Raw genomic sequence first — 24210 nt, forward strand, 5'->3', positions numbered from 1 at the left:
ACAAACACACAGAGTGTTGACTAAGTATTATTCTCGATTTAAAAAAAATGGGTACAGGAAAAAAGGCTAATATGAGTTAATCACTTCTACTGGCTGGATCATGAGGCCATATTCAGTTAATCATTGCTCACCTGGCAGTGGTATCCTAGCTGCAGGGAAATTTTAAAGTGGGTAGAGTTTCTCAATCTAGGCCTACAATGAGCTTTAAAACAAGTTTTCTTGCTATGGGTTTTAAGACACTTCATTGCAAAACACTGGAGACACTAAAGATGCATAAGCCAGAGTCCCTGCTCCTTGATAGACAAAAGGCAAGAATGAGAAACAGATGTATAATACATAATGAACACACAACAGAAAATAGGTGTAAGCTACTCAAAGGACAGAGGCCTATTCATTTTGCCTGTAAGAGCTAGGAATAATTTCAGAGGTGATATCTGAAGTAAATTATAAAAGCAATTTACCAGGCAAAGAGGTAGAGGGAAACACATTTCAGAGAATGGCTTATTTTATTATTAAAGATCAACAGTATAGAATTAATAAATATCTACTTTCTATAAGTACTTTTACTATGGGGCATGAGAAGAAAACATATCTGAAAGACATGCAAGTCATCTAAAATCGATATGAAGGACAGTATTTCTCAATCCTCAAAATTGAAATAACTCTTTGATTCAATTAATTTATTTAAAAACACTGGCATGGCTTATCATTTTAGCAGTCTTATGTAACCTTTTGCTTTGGTAAACAATCATCTCTATTTTTGAATGACACTTTAGTCTTAGACAAAAAGCAAAAGAGAAGCCTTTTAAAACCTACTGAAAGGTCAATATACTTTAGAAAGGTGATTCAGCAATGTAAATATAAAACTGTCTACACAGGTGATAAGCACAATAAAACAACTGAAGGCATCAGAAGTGAGTGTCGTTAGACTTTGGCTTTGAGAGAAAGGAAGATAATTTCTACTAGTGCTTTGTCTGTGTATTTTTCCCATATTAGGTCAAATCTAACAACCCTAATTGTGCAATGACCTCAAAGGATATTCACTCGGAAAAGGTCAACTCATGCATTTACAGAAAAATGGCTCTATATTTCTGTGAAAATAAATAGTTCCTATAAAAGTCCAAAAAAGCATAATAAGGCTAATTATTAGTGGGAACATACTGTATGTACATATCAAGGCACATGTTATGCAGAATGAATAACCTCCTGTTATCACTAATCCATATCTGACTAAAATTTCACATTTTTCTGCTTGTTTATTAAATTATCACCTATTGCAGGTGCTAGCACAGAGATATGAGGAAGAACAAAGGTTCCTTACCTTTGCAGAGCTGATTTGGATTTTAGACTTTCTGGTGACTGCTAGTTAACTGACCCCTCTATATTCATTTGTTGTTTTCCTCCTTTTCTGTAGTTTTTTTTTCTTATCCAGTTTATTGACCATGACCTATCATTTAAATATCCTAAACTTCTGTGCTCTTCTATTATTTCATCCCACCCATATAACAAAACTGTAGCCCTACCCGAATACAAACATTTGCCTTTTCTGTGCCTTTACCCACAGGGATCACACTACAGGGCAGAACAATAGTGTCCTTCCCCCCTCCATGTGTGGGGAGGTGGAATCATCTGCCTGTAATCCCAGTGACTTGGGAGGCTTAAGTAGAAGGATCACCAAATTTGAGGCCATCTGGGCAACTCAGTGAGGCCCTGCCTCCAAAAAAAAAAAGAAAAAGGAAAAAAAAAAAGAAAGAAAACAAAGGACTAGGAATGGAGCCAAGTGGTAGAGCAGCCCTGGGTTCATTCCAAGTACTGAGGTAAGAGAGAGAATTAGCAAGATGACTCTTACAAAATCAGTACAGCAATTACTTTATAATTCATGATCATCAAACTCAAAATCATCCTCAATAAACTTGAAACTTTTAGTAGTTTTCTCAGTTTTTTTTTTTTTACAGAGGACTATTTTAATCACCGTGCATGAAAATTATCTCAACTCTCCTTCACTATCCTCAGACCTCCAATGCTCCATTTTCCTGTACTCTGCAGATGACTTCAAGTCCAGCTTTACCGAGAAAGTAAAAGGCAGCAGAAAGCAACTTCATTATCTTCTCAATGGAAACACTCTAACCACCTTCCTAGCCTAATGTCCAGTTACAATGGCAAGCTGTTTTTACCAAAGGCCAGTTTCCCCACCTGAGCTATTTGATTCCCTCTCAGATGCTTGTGATTTTTTGCTCCTTCTTTCCCCTTTAGGGAGAAGTTTAAGTCATGGATTTGAGAGTTTTCTTTCCTTTCAATGTCAGCATTTAAAACTGTACACTTCCCTTTAAGCCCTGGTTTAGCTGCATCCTGTATTTAATATTCTGTGTTGTTCTTTTCACTGATCTCAAAGTATTTTTTTCTAATTTCTTGTGTCTTTTTTGACTTGTTGGCCATTTAGGAGTGTGTTGGTTTTCACATAGTTGTGAACGCCCCCACAATCCTTCTGTTACTAATATCACTCCACGTGAGTCAAAAATATACTTGGAGTGATTTTAATCCTCCACTAAGGCTTGTCTTATGGTTTAGTATTATGGTCTGTCCTGGAGAGTATTTCTTGCATACTTAAGAAGGATATGTTTATTCTGTTGTCCTTGGATGGAGTGTTCTACAAAGGTTTATTAGGTCATAATGTTTTTCATATGTATGTATGTATCTATATACTGTCTATCTACCTACCTACCTACTTTGTTTTTGTCCTTGGGATTTGAACCCAGGGGCTTTACTACTGATCTACATCCCCAGCCCTTTTAGATACAAGTTATCCTTAAGTTGCTAAGGGCCTCTCCACATTGCTGAGGCTGGTCTTGAACTTGTGATCTTCCTGCCTAAGCCTCCCACGTTGCTGGGATTACAGGAGTGCACCAACATTTTAACCTTAAGGGACATTAAGCTCTTAGTTTCTAACAGTCTTCACCTCAGCCTATCTTCATCCACATCCTGGAAATTGTCATCATCTGTGACAGCAATCAGCAAATTACAATCTTTGAAAAAAATCTAGTCCAACAACCTGTTTTTGTAAACAAAGATAACTGGAACACAACCATGCCCATTTAATTTATGTCTAAGACTGCCTTCATGATCTAAGGGAAGAGTTGAGAAGTTGTAGCAGAAACCATATTGGCCTGGAAAGCAGAAAATAACTACTCTCTGGCTCATTATAGAAAACGTTTGTGTCATAGTTTAGATATGAGGGAGCCTCTTAAAAGCTCATGTGTGAGACTATATTTAAGAACGTTCAGAGGTGAAACAATCAAGTTATGAGAGTTGTAACCTGATTGGTAAATTAATCCATTGATATATGTGTGGTAACTGTGTAGGTACAGTGTGGAGGAGATAGGTCACCGGGAGTATGATTTTGGGGTTTACATTTGTCCTTGATGAGTGGAGCTCTCTCTCTTCCTGGTTGCCGAGTCCTGAGCTGATTTTCTTCTGCCAGGATGTTATGTCTCACCTTACGCCTAGAGTTGTTGAGTTGTCCAACCGTTGACTGAACCTCTGAAACTGTGTGCCAGAAGGAACATTTTCTCCCCTAAATTGTTTTGTCAGATATTTTCGGTAACAGCAATGAAAGGCTAACTAAAACAGTTTGGTAATCATTGATCTGGAAGATGTATGCAGATTCCATGTTGCAGATTTGCTACACCTTTCCTTCAAGCTTCCTTACTCTGAGAACAACTGCTCTGCTCTTCTACCTCTTATAAACCTTCAATGCTCCTCCTTTCCCTCTGATCCTTCATTACATTCAAGGCTTTGTTTCTTCTGTAAAAACTTCATGCTAAATCCCTCTAATGACTCTCACCAAGTCTTAAATGTTTTACACTTAGTTTCTTCTGTTATAGCCACTCTACAAAACTTCATGTTTGGTTCTTTCCAATCACCTTTCTTCTTCCTTTCTATACACAAGCTATTCTGTACTGGTGGAGAAACAACACAAGAAGATATAATGATAATAATAAAGACACATTTACATGTAGGCCGGGGGTGTAGCTCAGTGGGATAGCAATTGCCTAGCACATGCAAGACGCCCTGGGCTCATCCCCAGTGCTGCAAAAACAAACAGAACACACTGCAGTATTAAAACTTGGCTGGATTCACTGTTGGCAGAAGCTTCTAATTGCTAACTCTCCACATGTCCAAGACTGATACCCCACACACCCACAATTTCAACCCCTTATTCTTCTACACATCATAGCCCTGTCTTTGTTGGGAATCAGGACATACTACTCCATAATACAGCACCTTCGAGGTCATACTCTTTATCCTGCTTATCTCCTCAGAAGCCTAGTTACACGGAAGTTCTCTGAAAGTAGGACATAGGGACCTTCATTCCAGAGTGGTTATAGTCTATACTTGATGAAAAGAATCTGAACACACAGGCCCTGCTGAGCTCCCCAGGTTATCACCATAAGTCTCACCCTTTTGTTCTCCAACCATACTTTTTTTTTTTTTTTTTTTTTTTTGTGGGTCTTTGGGCTTCATTTCTGAAGTTTCCTATGTCACACAAAACTTTGGTTAAAAGAATTTGTTATGCTTCTTTCTCTCATTCTAATCTTATTTTTGTTAAAGGTATAAATCACTATCTTTGATATAGGTAAGGAAAAGATATTACTTTTTCTTCCCTACATCTTAATTCATAGTGAGAATTGATTAACCACTTTCATTTCTCAGCTTTAAGCTCAGAGAGGAACAAAGTCATATTTGTCCTCACCTCCTTTCCTCAGGGCATTGAAAAACAGGAGTTCAAGGTTATCCCTGGACAAGAGATTAATTTTGTTCCCTCTGGCCATCCACAGGACCAAATATCTCATCATACTTATTATTTTCTTTTCTTTTATACTTTAAGGCTTCTCCTGGACATACCCCCATAGTTTATGTGGAGGTTCAAATTTTTCCTGTGTTCAAAAAACAGGGGAAACTGTCCTTTCTGCTACTCCGTACTGCACCCCTGCCAAGGCTAGTTCACAGAGTTCTCTCAGTGAAAAGGAAATAATCATTGAAATTTGCTCAATTTCCTTGGCACCCCAGGGAGCAGGCCACTGCTTGAGAATTGGCACTGGACTTTGGGCTCTCAGGCTTCTGAAGGCAAGACAAAATTTCCTACCACTCTCTCATCTTTGACCCAGCTTTTTTTTCCATCCCATGTACTACTTTATGGCAAAATTTCTCCCAACATAACAACGTTCCCGTTCCCAATTTCAACTTGACATTTGAAGGTAACACAAAATATCCTGGGGATCTGCTAATTGACCTTTTACAGAGAACATGTATCATAACTGTGGCTTTAACAAATGGCATTAAAAAATATAGAACAACTTCCAGAAGTGGCTAACTATTTTTCATTCATGATTTGCTTTTTAAAACTTTGTTGAATGTGAGCTGATGCATTCATACAAGGTTTTCTAAATATAAAAACTGGGATTCGAAACACATTGGCACAAAAATGATGCTTATAAGATTATTCTAAGCATAGAATGAAGTGTGTGTGTGTGTGTGTGTGTGTGTGTGTGTGTGTGTGTGTGTGTGTGTGTGTCGGGGAAGGAAGCAGATATTAGGCTTATTTGCCCTTTATACAGTGTTACATGGGGGGAGTAATAAATTCTAGATTTCAAGCTTTCTTTTTCCAGAGCACATGATCTCTGTGGGACCATGCATTTCCAAGAGTCTACATGGAAGAAAAAGAAATACATAGAATGTAACCCTAAATTCACAAACTTTAACAATGTGAAAACATAATGCTATAACATCTCACAAATATTTACTCTTACATATGGACGACAAGGGCAGAAATTACAGTTATACCTTACTTTAAAAATTTTTACTTCTTCAAAAAAAATTAGAAATGTATTTAAAAAAATGATTAGGCTTTAGAAAAGCAAATGCTGAATGAATTAAATCAACTGGGATTCCTCCCTATTGATACAAAATATCTTGAGTTTCAGACAAAACCAGATGTAGTATGGCCCTTTGCTTGTTTCTGGACACATTTCTTTTCTAGAACTTACAATGTTTTTTTTTTTTTTTTTTTAATCAGCTGGTTTGCCAAACAAACTGTGATGACCTAAGGGACAAGACCCTGCTTGCCTCCACTGAACCTGCAGAGCAACATCCAGCCCACTACTGCAGGCTGGATCCCCCATGCATCTACTAGATGAACTGTGCCCAAAACTCTACAAAGCATTATAGTAGGTTCATTAGCTTGTTTCTGCTTATTTCTGAAAAAAAAATAACTTGGGAGTGGGTGGGTTGAGGTAATTAAATCAGTCAGTTTTAGAATGAGATAAAAATCATATAAAACTAATTTTCAAAAGTTATGTTAGTTTGAGTCTGATTTTTAAAAGCCAAAGGCAAAAGCTGCCATTTGTAAACATTCAATCAATAGCTAAAATGGAATAGGATTTTTTTTTTTTGATAATTTGCTTTCATAAACACCAAATGCAGGGGCCACATTCCTTGAAACAACACAAAACAGCCACAAAAAGGTCCTTCTTTTAAATTATAACCTGCAAAACTTCAGAATAAGAGAACACTGCAGGGGCTGGGGATGTGGCTCAAGCGGTAGCGCGCTCGCCTGGCATGCACCCGGTTTCGATCCTCAGCACCACATACCAACAAAGATGTTGTGTCCGCCGAGAACTAAAAAATAAATATTAAAAAATTCTCTCTCTCTCTCTCTCACTCTCCTCTCTCACTCTCTCTTAAAAAAAAAAAAAAAAAAAGAGAACACTGCAATAGAGAAAATCTGTATAAATTAAGTGAGCCCAGAATTCATGTTCTGCTTCTTGAGGAGACTGGACAACAATCAAAGATTCAGCTCTACTGTGGATGCAGCTGCCGGGAGAAGTGAATGCAGAGGTCACAAGACACCAAGAGGAGACTGGCAGATACTTAATCCAGACCATGAAGACAGTGAGAACCAAAAGGTTATTTTCTTGCTAGTCATACAGAGAGAAGATTTGCCTTTTTCTTTTTCTTTTTTTTTTTATATTTTTAGATGTAGATGGACACAATATCTTTATTTATTTATTTTTTGTGGTGCTGAGGATGGAACCCCCCACCTCAAATGTGCTAGGCAAGTGCTCTATCACTAAGCTACAACTTACCTTTTCAATCTCCGACTTTTCTTTTAGAAATGGGGACAAATCCACATTCACATATTTAGAACAAAACTGGTTCTAAAACTTTAAAATGTTTCCAATTAAACTAAACAAGAGCAGAAAAAAGGCAGTGCATCGTCCAAGGGAGAGGAAAAGGTGGCCTATTTTCATTCAATCAATTGTGCATGTGTTCACCTGGTACCAAGGGTCTTACCAAGTGGACCTTCTCCTCAAAAATCTTTTAAAAATTGATTTGCATTAATCTACACATTTTGAATTTCTAGTCTGTGAAGCCGAGTGTGAAATTCAGCCCTCTAGACAACAGCCCATTTGTTTTTTAAGTATGTCTCATTAAGCCCAATGTGATGGAGCATTAAGAACAGTGTGGTCTTAAAATACCTGCCTCTGGTATGCTGGAAATTTCAGGAAACTCTTGGCGGCAAAAGTAGGTGTCAGGATGATCCATTGCCACAGATCCCCTTTATTCTCCACAGTTCACTATGCCCAGTCATTTCTTTTTAATGAACTTAACCCCCTGATTTGTATAGCATCTTCAGTTTCCCTCGGCAGCTATCCCAAACTTCCCTACTTTTTACCGTCTCCTTCTTCATATCCCCACTGCCTTGAGCAGGTGACCTGGAATCTGATTTATGGGAGAAGACTGGGACAACCATAGGGGGCGTCTGGGCTTTTTCCGGAGCCATCTGAAGGGCCCTATTTCTACATCATTATTGCAAACAATTCCAGAACTCCAGACTTCTTTCCCTGAGTGTAGATATCAGAATTCCTCCCCATATTTGTACTGTATAAGTAAAGAACTCATTAGAATAGTAAAAAAAAAAAATTCAAGAAACTTAAGTAAATGAATGGAAATTGATTTAAAAAGCTGGGTACCCATTGGTACTAATTTCATAAAGTAAATCATGCCTCACCACTCCATTAAAGGTGGTTTGAGATTGCTGGTGGTCCTCTATATATCAGTTCTGAGCAATTTTCTGGCTTAATTTATCATTCTGTGATAAAATTTCCTAAAAATACTCCCCTTTTCCTAAAATGTTCTCATCTTCTGGTTCAGCAGCATGGTTTCCCTTATGTTCCTCCCATCTCCGACTGCTGCATCGTACTCTTCTTTCTGTACCTTTGGTTCTGTTTAAGGCAATCTATTTTTGTGAGTCTGCTGAGAAACATCAAGCTGATGTGACCATTACCCTAAGTGATACAGTAAGGCCCCATGAGGCATTTCTTTACTTTGTGTCCCTTCCCTACTAGGTGCCAGATCCACATTTTCAACTGTTCAGCCATTTGTTTTTCACAAGTATTTCAAACTTTACAGACCTAAAGTTCAATCTTCAGCTTTCCTGCCGATCAGAACACCTGAACATGGTCTTAGACCATGCACATTTAAATGCCCACCCAGTCTAATAAGTCCTTGAGCACTAAATGTGTAGATCCTCTGATTGCCATTCTTACCATTGCCAGCTCTCATTCTCTTTCAGTAATCTTCAAATGAGTGCTCCTACTTGGACTCCCTCTCCTCTGCCTCCTACAATGCCTTATTTCTAACCTGAGCAGGCTTCTCTCCTTTTAAGTCCTGTAATATCCTTTCTTGCCTATCAGGTGAAAACCAAACTTCTTACTGTGGAATGACCTAACCCCTGCTTATCTTGTCAATTTCTCCTTGTATTTCTCCACAGGTGTCATTGGCCCTTGCCAGGGCAAACAAACTGCAGGATTTAGAGTATGTCATGCTGTCATGTTTTCTCTGTCTGGACTATTAAATTCACCTAAATTTTTTTAATACTTACTTAAGCTTCGAAACTCACATTCATCACGACCTCCTCTGTGAACCTTCTTGACTACAGCAGAATTAGATGCATGACCATGCTACCAGAAAACCCCCAAACTCTAGTGTTATTATACCCATTATATTTCTCTAAGGCCTTATGATGTTTGCTTTTCCTAAATGATCTGCAACCTTCTCAAGGCAAATATTTTTCTTTTCTCGTACATTTTTTTTTTACTCCAAGTGATTTGCATGTTGCCAGATACATAAATGATCAGCAAAAACTGTGGAATCAGTAAAGAGATGAATGGATGTCACTTATACAGAGAGCAGACTTGATAGTTCTCTCTGTATTTCTGTTAGACATATTGTACATGGTTCTTCACAGCTCTGTTGATGAAAATAACAAAACTGAAGCCTGAATCAAGCTGTGAATTGTAGTTAAGAGAACAAATCCATATACAACTGTCTGGAATTCTCTGGAACATGGGCATTTTTCCTATCTCTTCTGCTTAGAAGCTGAGGTTAAAAAGAAAATCAATTGATTCCTGAGTTAGAAGGACAAAATAATTACAGTACTGAGGCCTACAGATTCAAAGCAAGCAGGCTCCTGTCCCGATTGAGCAACAGGCACTGACACTAACCAATGGGGGCAAAAAATGTTTGTCATCACAGTGGTTTTTGTTTCTTGACATTTATTAGTATGTGAGGCTCTAATTTCTGGTAATTATCTAATCTTGATTCAGTTCTTTCATTTTGTTTCAAGAAAGTATACCAACAAACTCTCTAAAGGGGGGTGGGGAGAAGAAAGCCCTATTTGCCATGACTGTCCACCCAATGGGGCCAAGTGCTTTGCTATTATAGTCCATTAGCTATGTCAAATGTCAGATAGTTAAATCTCAACTTGGCAAATGTAAGATGACATGTATATGCATGTATGTTTCTGATAGATAAGCATGTACATATATACACTTATGTATGATTTATTTTCAATTTGATAAACTTGGGAGTAAAATCAGATTTGCATATAATTTGGTCACCAACACATCCAATCTAATTTAGTGTGTAGCATGCTACCTTAAAAAGAAAAATCAGTAACTAATCTTCTCTGGTGACAGCACACATTATCTTTATTGAAGAGGCAGAAAAGAAGTATTAGATAGAAGATTTAAGAGTTTGGAAGTTCTAGGTTTGCGCAGAGACCCAAGTAAGGCAATTAAGTATTTGTAAGTCTGAAGAGGATTCTGGAGTTTTACCACAGGCCTTACTGTGGTTACATCACAGAATGCTTACTACAGGAAGGCATGTTCTCACTCATCTGCTACATTGGCTTATTTATTTATTTGGTCCTGGGGATTAACCCAGGGGCACTCTTCCACTGAACGACATCATCAACCTTTTTTTTCCCCCCAACATTGAGACAGGGTCTCCCTATGTTGCGCAGGCATGCCTTGAACTTTCGATCCAACTGCCTCAGCCTCTCAAGTCACTGGCATCAGAGGCATGCGCCACTGTGCCCAACCCTACCTTGGCTCCTCAGAGACTTTAGCTTCCCCTGGATACAAATAAGAAACCTGAGATTTAGAGAGGTTAGATCACCTGAGCAAGGACACACAAGTAAAATATGGCAAGGCTGGGAATGACACTTAAGCATGTTGATTTCAAATATCCAGCTTTTGATAATAAGTTTATTTAAAAGAAAGGCTACATAATATAAGGGAAATTAGATAAATTTAAACCAGAAAGAAAAGAATAAATACTAACCTTAGCACATATGGTACACAAAGCACTTAACATGCCTTGTGTCATCTGGTCCTTCCTGTAACTTGGTAAAGAATGCATTACCATTCCTCTTTACAGAGGAAACGGAACTCAAGCTTCTGAGAGACTTCTGCCCTTCCCTAAGAAAGACTCTCTGATTCCAAATCAGATACTTCTAGACTTTAGTGTTTTGAAATTTAGAGTTGTGTCATTGAAGATGCAGATACTGTGATACTAGGATAAATCTGCAATCTTCTATTATTTTGTCCCCAGTAAAATGAAGGCAGAAAGACCAAAACATGTGGAGAAGGAATGCCACATGGCACATACATTTAAAAAAAAAAAGAGACAAAATTTATAACATAAAATTATCACTTTAAAGTTTATAATACAGTATATTTCAATAGTGAAATTATCACTATCTAATTCTAGCATATTTTCATTACCCTAAATAAATTCTTTACATCTCAGTTCATTCTTCCCCAGCATTCCCCTCTTATGATGGACATATATATAATAGAGTCGTTTAAGATATGCTCTTTGTTCCTAGATGTTTTTTACCCAATGCTAATGTTTCAAGTTCCATCCATATTGTAGTATGTCTCAGTACTTTATTTATTTTTTTAGCTGTATAATATTCCACTATAACATATAACACATTTTGTTTATCCATTCATTAGTTGGTGAAAAATTTGAGTTATTTCCACTTTTATTGGCTATTTTGATGAATGCTGGTAAGAATATCTGTGTACCAGATTTTATGTGAACAAACATTTTCAGTTCTCTTGGGTCTATACCCAGGAGAATTGTTGAGTCATATAGTAAATGTTTAACTTTTTGAAAATTTGCCAAACTTTCATTCCTGCACATTTTTTGATATATATTTTTTTCACCTAATGTAATTGGTACAGAAATAGTCAATTTTTCCAGTCAGTAGAAGTTGTAAATAGAAAAAATTGTGTCCTTTCTAATGGGCATTGTTAAAGGAAATTTGTTTTTTGAGGTAACAATGCTGTTACTTACTATCGTGATGCAATCAGAATAAAGAAAATTTTCTATGTTTCTTTTTTTTTAGAAAGAATAATGTATGAAAGATGATATATCATGAACTATGTAATGCGATAAATAATCAATAAAAAAAAAAGAATGATATGGAAATATTGGCTACAAATAAAATAGTAAATAAACCACAGAACACGTAAAAATAATGTTCTCCAATATCAACTTGTCCTTTATTTTAAGGTATACAGAGAATTACAATTTGTTGCCCTTTTAAAATTGGGAGTAGCCATATGAGTATTTGTGGCCAAACAACCAAAGCAGAAATAATAATTGTAGGCTAAAACATTTATCTGCTGTCGCTCTGCTCTCCAGCTCTGTATTTTACCTGTGTGATGAACCTTGAAGACCTGCGGTGAGAGATGCATCATAAAATGGCAGAGCTTCCATTTGTCTGGGTCTCTGAGACATGAGCTGAGTTTTTATTAAAACACAAATATTATTTTTTATAGTTATATTAGAAATTACTATCCTATACTGACTGCTATGCCACTGAACTTATCTGTGAATGATTCTGATTATGAACTACAGTATATGATTGTTGCCAAATAGGTTATCAGTATGTTCTTTTTATCAGATTATTACAAACTCTGCTGGGAGTGTACCTCACTTGCCTAATGTGTGAAGCCCTGGGGTCAATCCCCACCACCACAGACAGACAGACACACACACACACACACACACACTATCAACTGATCACTGGTGTGTTAACACATATTCCACACAGAGGCCACAAAACTTTATTGAAAAGAATAGTAAATTAAAACAATGTAGGAACACAGTTATCTGGGGCTAATCACTTCTTGAAAACTCTTTTATAAGCCTGATTTTGCCTTTGAGTTTGTATTTGTGGAAGCATTGACTTGTCCTTGAAAAAGCTGTAAAATACACATTCCTTCTCCAAATGCAGTTAACAAGCCACACAACTTGACATGAGAAGCCAATTTTCGAATAGTACTGATAACATGAACTCTTCTAGTTATTGAGAACTTTTTTTACATTACAAGGCATAGAGTAGATTGAGACCTTTGATAATTGTACCGTTTAGGATCAACTATAAAGTCAGATTTAAGCACTGTACTAAAGAATGCTTCTCATGTTCAGTATTACATTACTTTTGCACATAATGCCAAAATTTTTAAAGTGAGATGTTCATAAATATCCCTCCTTACATAGAAACCATAACCACAAATATTATTTTTATTTTTTTTTCCAGTGGAAACAAAGAAATACTTAAAGGAAGAAGTATTTACTTAGTTTCTAAGTTAATATTTGCTTACAATATTATTGCAGTTTTATCCTCCCCAAAATATGCTTTAGAAATACTCCTCAAAGCCAGACATGGTGGTGACCACCTGTAATCATAGGTATACGGGAGGCTGATGCAGGCAGATTGCAAATTCCAGGTGGTCTTGGCTACTTAAGGAAATCTTGTCTCAAATAGTTACTCCTCAGATCAGCTAACTTAAGACTATATAGATTTTAATATGGATTAATGTAAATTCCTGACTTTAAAAATTAAAAAAATAAATGTATTTGGTAAGTAGTTAAAATGGTTTCTAGTTTAATAAATTTAGAAATGAGAATCAATTTTAATTCAGAACCAGGTAACTTTTAATATTTGGAGTATCAAAAACTGAAATCTGATCTAGTATTTGGCATTTTTGTAAATGGACAGTACACATTGCCTTTAATATATTTCCTTTATGTTAACATAAAAAAAGAGGCTGCTTTAAATGAGCACTTTGTGTTTACCTGAGTAAACAGTTTTTAATATTATCTCTCTTTTTGGCACCTCTTTTTATTAGTTTGTTTACTATGGTAATTGATGGGTCTATAGTTAAATGTTGCCTGTGCATCTCCGTATGCACCAAGGAGAAAGCTTGGTGACCAAGTCTTTTTATGTTTTATACCAAATGCAGTAATATCTAGCACTAGGCTTTTCAGATGTGTTTCACACAGAGACAATAAAACCAAAAAGAAAAATACATTTGGTTTATACTGCTTCACTTATCAGTTTTTCCACTGTTGCTTGGTTCTAAGTTTTGTGGGAAATTGTATGTTTGAAAGTAAAGGAGGAAGTGAGCATTGTTTAGAGGATGTGAGAAACAATCATCCCTTGTAGCCCTAGAAATGATGTTTAATTTGGAAGCTGAATTGTGTCATAGAGATGAAATGAGAGAGCCCAGAAGTCATTCCCCTGAGTATCATGTCCTGTGCTGCCAGCGACTCTGTCTAATCTAATCATCATGTGCTCTGACAATGATAAAATTCACAAAATTAAAAGAATTCAAGGTGGATGAAACCTGTTTGTAATCAGTAGAGTGGCATTGGGGATAAATCAAAACACTAATGTCAGCACACGATGATTCTTCTCTTTAAGGAAAATATTCAGGTGCACATGTATAATTCATCTCCCTAATTAGAGGAGGAAACTGAGGAGAGAACAGCTTTCATGGTCTACATTTTTTTTCATCTGAGTGTTCAGATATAGTCTAATTTGCCTAAAGGGTTTATCACTTTGTAAGTACATTGCATCTTGCCTTAAATGACTTTTTTTAATTTTTGCATTCATCTACCTGTGTAACAGAGGCCTCAAAACAATTATACCAAACAAACAAAACCAAATTACTTCAATTCAACATAGAACAGATGCTCATATTCAAAACCATGTGAATAATATCATTCCGCTTTTAGGAAAATTAAGCAGTTGAATATTTTAAAATATTTTAGATGATTTTGCTTTATCTTTGGCACTGCTTTTATATTAAAGTTCTACTGATGATCTAAAAAATGGTGGTAAAATAATTTTCTGAGCTGAATATAGGCAAGTGAAAAACATGAACAAAATTAACAAAATGAAAACCAAACTTCTTAAGTCCTGATAGAATACAACTGTAAAAAATGTATCTCATAAAAAGAATCTCACAAGCAGACCCAAAAGGGTCTACAAAGAAACTATTAGAGCTAATAAATGAATTTAGCAAAGTGGCAGGATATAAAATCAACACCCATAAATCAAAGGCATTCCTGTATATCAGCGACAAATCCTCTGAAATGGAAATGAGGAAAAACACTCCATTCACAATATCCTCAAAGAAAATAAAATACTTGGGAATCAACCTAACAAAAGAGGTAAAAGACTTATACAATGAAAACTACAGAACCCTAAAGAGAGAAATAGAAGAAGATCTTAGAAGATGGAAAAATATACCCTGTTCATGGATAGGCAGAACTAACAACATCAAAATGGCGATATTACCAAAAGTTCTCTATAGGTTTAATGCAATGCCAATCAAAATCCCAATGGCATTTCTTGTAGAAATAGAGAAAGCAATCATGAAATTCATATGGAAAAACAAAAGACCCAGAATAGCAAAAACAATGCTAAGCAGGAAGTGTGAATCAGGCAGTATAGCAATACCAGACTTCAAATTATACTACAGAGCAATAGTAACAAAAACAGCATGGTACTGGTACCAAAACAGGTGGGTGGACCAATGGTACAGAATAGAGGACACAGAAACCAATCCACAAAACTACAACTATCTTATATTTGATAAAGGGGCTAAAAGCATGCAATGGAGGAAGGATAGCATCTTCAACAAATGGTGCTGGGAAAACTGGAAATCCATATGCATCAAAATGAAACTGAATCCCTTTCTCTCGCCATGCACAAAAGTTAACTCAAAATGGATCAAGGAGCTTGATATCAAATCAGAGACACAGCATCTGATAGAAGAAAAAGTTGGCTACGATCTACATACTGTGGAGTCGGGCCCCAAATTACTCAATAGGACATCCATAGCACAAGAGTTAATAACTAGAATCAACAAAAGGGACTTACTCAAACTAAAAAGTTTTTTCTCAGCAAGAGAAACAATAAGAGAGGTAAATAGGGAGCCTACGTCCTGGGAACAAATCTTTACTCCTCACACTTCAGATAGAGCCCTAATATCCAGAGTATACAAATAACTCAAAAAATTAGACAATAAGATAACAAATAACCCAATCAACAGATGGGCCAAGGACCTGAACAGACAATTCTCAGAGGAGGATATACAATCAATCAACAAGTACATGAAAAAATGGTCACCATCGCTAGCAGTCAGAGAAATGCAAATCAAAACCACCCTAAGATACCATCTCACTCCAGTAAGATTGGCAGCCATTAGGAAGTCAAACAACAACAAGTGCTGGCGAGGATGTGGGGAAAAGGATACACTTGCTCATTGTTGGTGGGACTGCAAATTGGTGCAGCCAATTTGGAAAGCAGTATGGAGATTTCTTGGAAAGCTGGGAATGGAACCACCATTTGACCCAGCTATTCCCCTTCTCGGTCTATTCCCTAAAGACCTAAAAAGAGCATGCTACAGGGACACTGCTACATCAATGTTCATAGCAGCACAATTCACAATAGCAAGACTGTGGAACCAACCTAGATGCCCTTCAATAGATGAATGGATAAAAAAAATGTGGCATCTATACACAATGGAGTATTACTCTGCATTAAAAATGACAAAATCATAGAATTTGGAGGGAAATGGATGGCATTAGTGCAGATTATGCTAAGTGAAGCCAGCCAATCCCTAAAAAACAAATGCCAAATGTCTTCTTTGATATAAGGAGAGTAACTAAGAACAGAGTAGGGACGAAGAGCATGAGAAGAAGATTAACATTAAACAGGGATGAGAGGTGGGAAGGAAAGCGAGAGAGAAGGGAAATTGCATGGAAATGGAAGGAGACCCTCAGGGTTATACAAAATTGCATACAACAGGAAGTGAGGGGAAAGGGAAAAATAATACAAGGGGGAGAAATGAATTACAGTAGAGGGGGTAGAGAGAGAAGAGGGGAGGGGAGGGGAGGGGAGGGGGGATAGTAGAGGATAGGAAAGGCAGCAGAATACAACAGACACTAGTATGTCAATATGTAAATCAGTGGAAGTGTAACTGATGTGATTCTGCAATCTGTATACGGGGTAAAAATTCGAGTTCATAACCCACTTGAATCAAAATGTGAAATATGATATGTCAAGAACTATGTAATGTTTTGAACAACCAACAATAAAAAAAGTAAAAAGAATCTCAGGTTCACCGAATAAGGGAAAATATGCCCAAATATGTATTTTTAGATCTACTGGCCTTTGATGATAAAAAATTATTGTCTCCTTCCCAAAGTGTATGCACCACCCTCCACTGGCAGCAGAAGCATCATACCACATGATTGTTACAGTTCAGAATGAAGATAGCCAAGAGTTTGGTTTTGGAGAAAGACCTTTCTCAGTGAAAACCTAGTTCTACAGCTGGCCACGCCATGTGATCTTCCAAATTCATTTAACCTCTTTAAGCCTCAGAATCAACTGGTAAAATGGGAGAATTAATAGCATCTACCTGGCAATAGTAAACTTTTAAATGGGAGAAATAATAGCATCTGTCTTGCTGAAAGACAAAAAAAAAAAAAAAAAAAGAGAGAGAGGCTTTATAGCTCCTGGTGACTGACACAGTGTTAACCACATAACAAATGGTGGTTGCCCCAAGTGAACAGATGAACCTTTGCTAAATCACTCATTTGGAACAAACATAATGAACAGCAGCTGTTTTACTGGTTTTAAAGGTCAAATAAACAGGGCAAACAAGATTTCAATAATTCTCCCTTCCAAAGTTGGAGGTAAAATATTTAAGGCTGCCACAGTTCTTACCACCTGCAAAGTTGACCTTAGACTTCTAATGACTATAAAGTGAACTAAACCATGAAACGAGGTAGAGCCGTATTTGGTCAACTAATTTGACCTTCCTATTAAGGAAAAATACTCGTAAGTGTCCCATAAAATTAATAGATTCCCCAGCTCCACTATTGTGGCAAAGACACACTTTGCTCTTCGAAATAAAAGCATACACTTCCCAGTCCCTGTTCCAACTGATAGGGCAATGGGACTAATTCTGGCCAATGAGAAGTATTGCATATGATTTCATGAAGATTTCAAAAGGAGGTGATTCACGTGGGAAGTGTTGCTTTTTCTATATCCTTTCCTTTGGCTTTTTGAAATATGATGGTTGAGCCCTTGCAGCCATCCTGTATCATGTACTGCACTTGTGAAGGATACATACATCAGGGACAGCAATGGATGGAAGCCTGGATCCTAGATGACACTAGGATAGCACAGTTTGATCCCAAACTCCTGACTTTTGAATTTATTTTACCAGAAAGAGGAGATACCTCTTTCTTACTTAAGCCATTGTTATTTATAATTACTTATATCAATAATTAATAATTACTGATAATAATATATTTATTAATATTAATGATTAACAATATGCTTAAATACATACATACACACACATACACACACGCGCATGCACACATACACGCACACGCTTCAATCATAACTACATTGTGATATACCAGCTTCTGCTTCAACTTATGGATCTCTCTAAAGATAAGGGACTTAGGTATTGTTCAAAATGTAAACAGAAGACTTTCAGAGATCCTGCCTACTTCTAAAGAGAGGCTATCAAGTTATGCCTTGTTTTCTTAATAGCTGGCACAATATGTGGTACCTGGTTAGTGTTCAGTAATATTTGCCCAGTAAAAGAATGAAACTGGGAAATAGTCCCTAAAGACTGTGAACATCTGAATGCAAATTGGTAATGCTGAATGTCCCCAGCACCTCAGTTGAATCTCATTGGTGACTGTTTCATGTAGCCAACATGCTGGTCCTTTCAAAAACTTGGATGTCATGAAAGGTGACCTAAAAGTATAATAGTTAATATCTCACCTCATTAATCCACCCACCAAACGGCTTCCATACCTGTGCACTGCTTCTCATTAGTACAAAGTAAACCCGGTATGACAAGGTCAGTGAGGACTCCAAATTGTCACAATTATTTGGCTTTGTGAACTTATTTTTTTGTGATGCTCATGACCAATTCCTATCTCTGATTGAGATAGGAAGCCCTTCCTTTGTAACTCTTCCTAAAAGGGAATCTGCATAGTGATGCTTCTTCTTTTCCCCCTGCCTTTTCTTCTATCACTTGTTATCCTGACTTCTCTGACAGATAATTACCAAGTTTGTCCCTCTTAGAATCATACAGATTTATGTTCATTTGAATTTCACTTATGTGTAAATTTCTTAACCTTTTCTGGTATCTGTTCAATTTGTGGCTTTTGTCTTTCAATAATTTAAGCTTCAAAGATCCTATAGATCCTGAGTAACTTTATATGTAGCTACTCCTCTCTTTGCTTCCAGATGGGATTTGAAGACTCCACTGGCTATTAAAAAAAAAAAAAAAACTCTCAGAATGGTAGTGTACACTATTTTACTTTATTCCCACAGGTTAAGAACTTTGGAATGCTGTATTTTTCCACATTTTCTTTGAAATTGCAATACAAACTGTAATTAGGCTTTGTCATTCCAGCACATGTCAGCACTCTACCATGCTCTCTGCTTTGGCCAGGCTAACTTCCACTATCTCACTGCTTAACTTTGAGAAGCCTTTTAGAATAACCAGGAGTCAGGTAGTGGTCAGGGGGTAGTTACTGGAATCCAAAAGGCATTATTATTTTAATATATATTTGGATGACTGGCTTTTAAAAAAGGCTGACTTTCTCCACTGCATTGATAAGGTTTTCAATAGCTTAGGCATTAAGCAAAATAGGTCAGCCTCTGTATGTTAACAAAATAATTTTTAAAAAGTATAATAGTAACTACTTTTGGAAGTTGAAATGAACCATGGTATTATCAGCTTACAAAAAAGTAAAAGACCACTCTGGTTCTCATTGGAATTCCAAATTAAAAAAAATAATAATGATATTAATTTACGAAGTTTAATCATATATAGCAAGGCAAAACAAAAGCCTACACATTTATATAATATAAAAGGAGAAAACAAAATCAACAAATGAATTATATCTGTGCTAATAATCACAAAAATTGATACATTCGTTTATTTATATGTTTGTTTATCCATTGTGGATCATTCAACTGTGTAACGTATTTGTTATATGATATGGATAATATGCATTTCTGTTCAATTTGATTATATAGGCCAAGATTTGTTGCTTCGGGAGGTAAATTACTACCTTTGATTTTAAATCTTTGTGAAATTATCTTTTGCTACAATAACATATTAATCTTAAAATGTTGAACATAAAAAATCACGAACAGCTAATGTTTATGCCTCATAATATTAAATGTTTATACAAACACTGATCAATTAAAATTAAATATTCCATTTGGTCCCCAAATAGACAAACTATTTCCGTGAACTAGGAATCAATAAGAATTACATTCTTTAACTTTGTGTTAAAATATATATTATATACAATTTTATACAAGTATCTTTCTCTGAAGATAGGAACAATACTTGATATATATTTTATCTTCTATCATCTCAGAGCTATGCACTGTTCAAAATGTTATCAAATTCACTCTCAATAACAAGAGGAAGCAGGTTTTGGAAGGACTAAAAGGTGTGAGTTTGAGAAAGGCAAGATGCAAGAGGTGGCTACTAATTATGTAATGCTACCTGTTATAAGTTTGTAGGAGGGAATTGGGTTGGTAAACAGAAATGTCTTGATCATACATTCAGTTACTTGAGGTTGGTGTTTTCAGGGGAAATAACTCTGGCTATAGGGGTGAAATAAAAATGAAACAGTCTCTATTATTGTTCTGGGAGACTGGTCAAATTTCCTTTTACAGATCTAAAGTCCTGAATATTACCCCCCAAAGCTGTGACTATAATCAGTTGTAAATCTGACTAAAATACACACTATTCACAGTATAACAAATAAAATGTAAAGTGATTACAAAATTCCTGTGAAAATTCTGTCTCAAGAAATTACTGGCTTGCTTGAGGATTAGTGCCTTCTTTAGAGAATGAAGAGGACGTGTCCATTGAATGTGCCTCAAAGAAGACAACACACCCTCGACTACTGCCACTATGATGGACATTTTCTTGGGAGGTAACAAAGGGCGGGTCAGAATATTCTGTCCATTGGAAGCACTTGCCTAGTTATACTCACAAAGGATGGTGCCGAGTGACAGGCAACTCCCACAATTATCTACTGTGATTCCAATGTAGGGGTCCAGACTACATAGAGATGATATATATATATATATATAACATACATCTCATGTGGATAATATATGAGATATATATGTATATATATACATACATATATGTGTATAGAGAGAGATATAAAATGTGAGATATATATGTATGTATATATCTCATATATGTATATTTGAGGCATACATATTTTTAAATCTCACTTTAATAGCAGAAGGCTGTACCACAAAATGTTGTTTGGCATGGCCTTGGAAAGATATCGATGATTATTGTCTACTACTATTTCCACGACTGCTATCTTTGTGTCCCCAAACTTCTAACATTTCTTTTTGAAAAAAAAATCAGAAATAAGCCTCAGAGAACAATGTCAGTCACTTCAAATTTTCACAAAGAACAGGGATTTATACATCTGGTCCTTGCACTTGTACACCGGGCATCAATTTCCTTTCATAAAAGTCTGTCAGAGTTTTACTCAAGTCACTATAACATGGTGATTAATCAAGGCAACCTCTCACTTTGCAGAAATCAGAGCTTCTGAGAAGGTAAAGTAATCGGACGCGATTTTACAGAGAACAATTTTATAATCTGTATCTGTTTATGAATCTGTACGTGAGCCCAGAACTTCACTTCTGTTATATAATGAACTTTGACTAGAACATTAGGCTGTTTCAGGTTTTAATGATTTTCATCATTTAGTACTTGATTTTCAGGGGAGAGTTTTTTAAAAATAAAAACCTAGCGTTTAAATACCCAACACTTCAGTATGTGAAACTTAAAAATCCTTTGCTTTGCTGCTTGAGTAAATGATATTTCATTGCAAAAATAAGAATCTGGATAGTATAGACACATATTCAAAGTCCAAAGGCTATTTATTTATTTATTTAGGTATTGGCAACTGAGCTACATCCTCAGCCCTATTAATTGATTGATTCATTCTTTCTTGCATTTATTTTATTTTTCATTTTGAGACACGTTTTGATGAGTTACCCAGGCTGACCTGGAATGATCCTCCTACCTCAGTCTTCTGCGGAGTGGGACTACAGGTGTGCACCACCATACCAGGCTCAAAGAAAGGCCAGCTATTAGTATGACTAAAAGAGGGAGGTGGGCCTCACAAAGTGGCTATTCGAATTATAATATATCAGCCAGGGCAAGTTATATAAACTCTAATCCCTAGTATTATTACCCACATAACAGGATAAAGCTATTCTTCTTCTTAGGAAAGTTTAAGGGTAATGTAAAATAATATTCATGAAGAATGAGAAATGAAGTAATGGCTTAATTAACAGAATTAGGCCCATTCACCTGCCTAGACATATCAGCTGGGATCATCAGCCTACTTAATAGCCACAAAACTGAACTGGTCAATTGCAGTACCCCTAAATCTTTACCTTTAACATTTAACCAATTAACTCAGTGTCTCCAGAGATACCTCTGTCCCCATGATCACCATCATGAAATAGCTGAAGATCTGAATCCTTCTCTGGGCACCAGATTTGTCTTCCAATCCATACCCCAAGGTCAAGCAGAAAACTCTTACAAAGTGCAAATGTGACAATGCTACCCTCTGCCTGGTTCTGTTGAATTGTGCCTTCCCACCCAAGTCTTGAATTAGTGCCTATGACTGGCTGGAAATACATTTCCTAAAATGCTGCATTCTTTGATTGCCGAATTAATTATGTGGGATTACATAATAATCAATTGCTGATTGTCAGCTACTAAAACTGGGTTGTTTAGAATACATGATTTCAAAGGCAGCAGAATACAACATACACTAGTATGGCAGTATGTAAAAAAGTGAATGTGGAACCGATGTGAATCTGCGATATGTATATGGGGTAAAAATGGGAGTTCATAATCCGCTTGAATCAAATGTATGAAATATGATATGTCAAGAGCTTTGTAAAGTTTTGAACAAAAAATAATAAAAAAGTTAAAAAATAGAATACATGATTTCATTTTATTAGTCTTATTTATTTATAATATTTATTATCATACATGGCTATTACAGTCTAAGAAACATGTATCAGACCCTCTTTAAAAAAATTATTTACCCACTAGCATTAGGAAAACACTGTTCAGTTACTATGATGCAGCAATCTAGGAGTCACTGAAGCATTACCTAAACCACCGTTCGACTATTCCCCTACCTCCACCCCACCCCTGCAAGACCTTCAAGCCCAACCAGCTGGGGCCACCAGTTTTCCCACAGTAGTCCTTGCTAATCAGGCTGCAGCCTTAATTATAAGTGAATTTTGAAGAAAGCAGGCTTAAAAACTTCCTAAACTACTAATTCTTTTATAGCCATGAAGTGTTATCAAACTTCCCAATATACATTGCTAAGTTCCAGGACGAAAATTATAACAACAACAACAACAACAACAAAAGGTCCTTTAGTCAGCAGTATCAACTTTTTATCAAAACCATCTTTTACCTACACATCCAAACAACTAGCCCACAAAAATAACTGTTTTTAAAGCTACTTTAACTGAAGAGATTATTTTAACCAGGTTGCTACAGATTCATTTTTTATTTTTAAAAGTCTGGCTCATAGCAGTAGTTATTTTCTTGCCTTTCAGACAAGAAAAGCATATAAGGGACATGTGACAACTACTAACAACACAAACCAGACTGTTTAAATTTTACTACATGAATCCTTTCACTTTCAATAAAGTATGAGTTACAGGGAGATCATCTTCATGTTTATTAAATTTAGAAAATAGTTGAAATAACCCAATCAACAAATGGGCCAAGGACCTGAACAGACACTTCTCAGAGGAGGACATACAATCAATCAACAAGTACATGAAAAAAGTGCTCACCAAAAAAAAAATTTAAAAAAAAAAGAAAAGAAAAAATGCTCACCATCTCTAGCAGTCAGAGAAATGCAAATCAAAACCACCCTAAGATACCATCTCACTCCAGTAAGATTGGCAGCCATTAGGAAGTCAAACAACAAGTGCTGGCGAGGATGTGGGGAAAAGGGTACACTTGTACATTGCTGGTGGGACTGCAAACTGGTGTGGCCAATTTGGAAAGCAGTATGGAGATTCCTGGGAAAGCTGGGAATGGAACCACCATTTGACCCAGCTATTGCCCTTCTCAGACTATTCCCTGAAGACCTTAAAAGAGCGTACTATAGGGATACTGCTACATCGATGTTCATAGCAGCACAATTCACAATAGCTAGACTGTGGAACCAACCTAGATGCCCTTCAATAGATGAATGGACAAAAAAAAGTGGCATTTACACATAATAGAGTATTACTCAGCACTAAAAAATGACAAAATCATGGAATTTGCAGGGAAATGGATGGCATTAGAGCAGATTATGCTAAGTGAAACTAGCCAATCCCTAAAAAACAAATGCCAAATGTCTTCTTTGATATAAGGAGAGCAACTA

The 24210-nt window shown here is 36.4% G+C and overlaps 1 protein-coding gene across 1 annotated transcript in view; it reads right to left on the bottom strand.

Annotated features, from left to right (window-relative positions):
- Nucleotides 1-24210, bottom strand: part of SLC2A13 (solute carrier family 2 member 13) — a 354614-nt gene that overhangs the window by 62207 nt on the left and 268197 nt on the right. The window lies entirely within an intron of this gene.

The sequence above is a fragment of the Spermophilus citellus genome, assembly GCF_964194105.1.
Source record: "Spermophilus citellus genome assembly, chromosome: 10".
Taxonomy (NCBI): domain Eukaryota; kingdom Metazoa; phylum Chordata; class Mammalia; order Rodentia; family Sciuridae; genus Spermophilus; species Spermophilus citellus.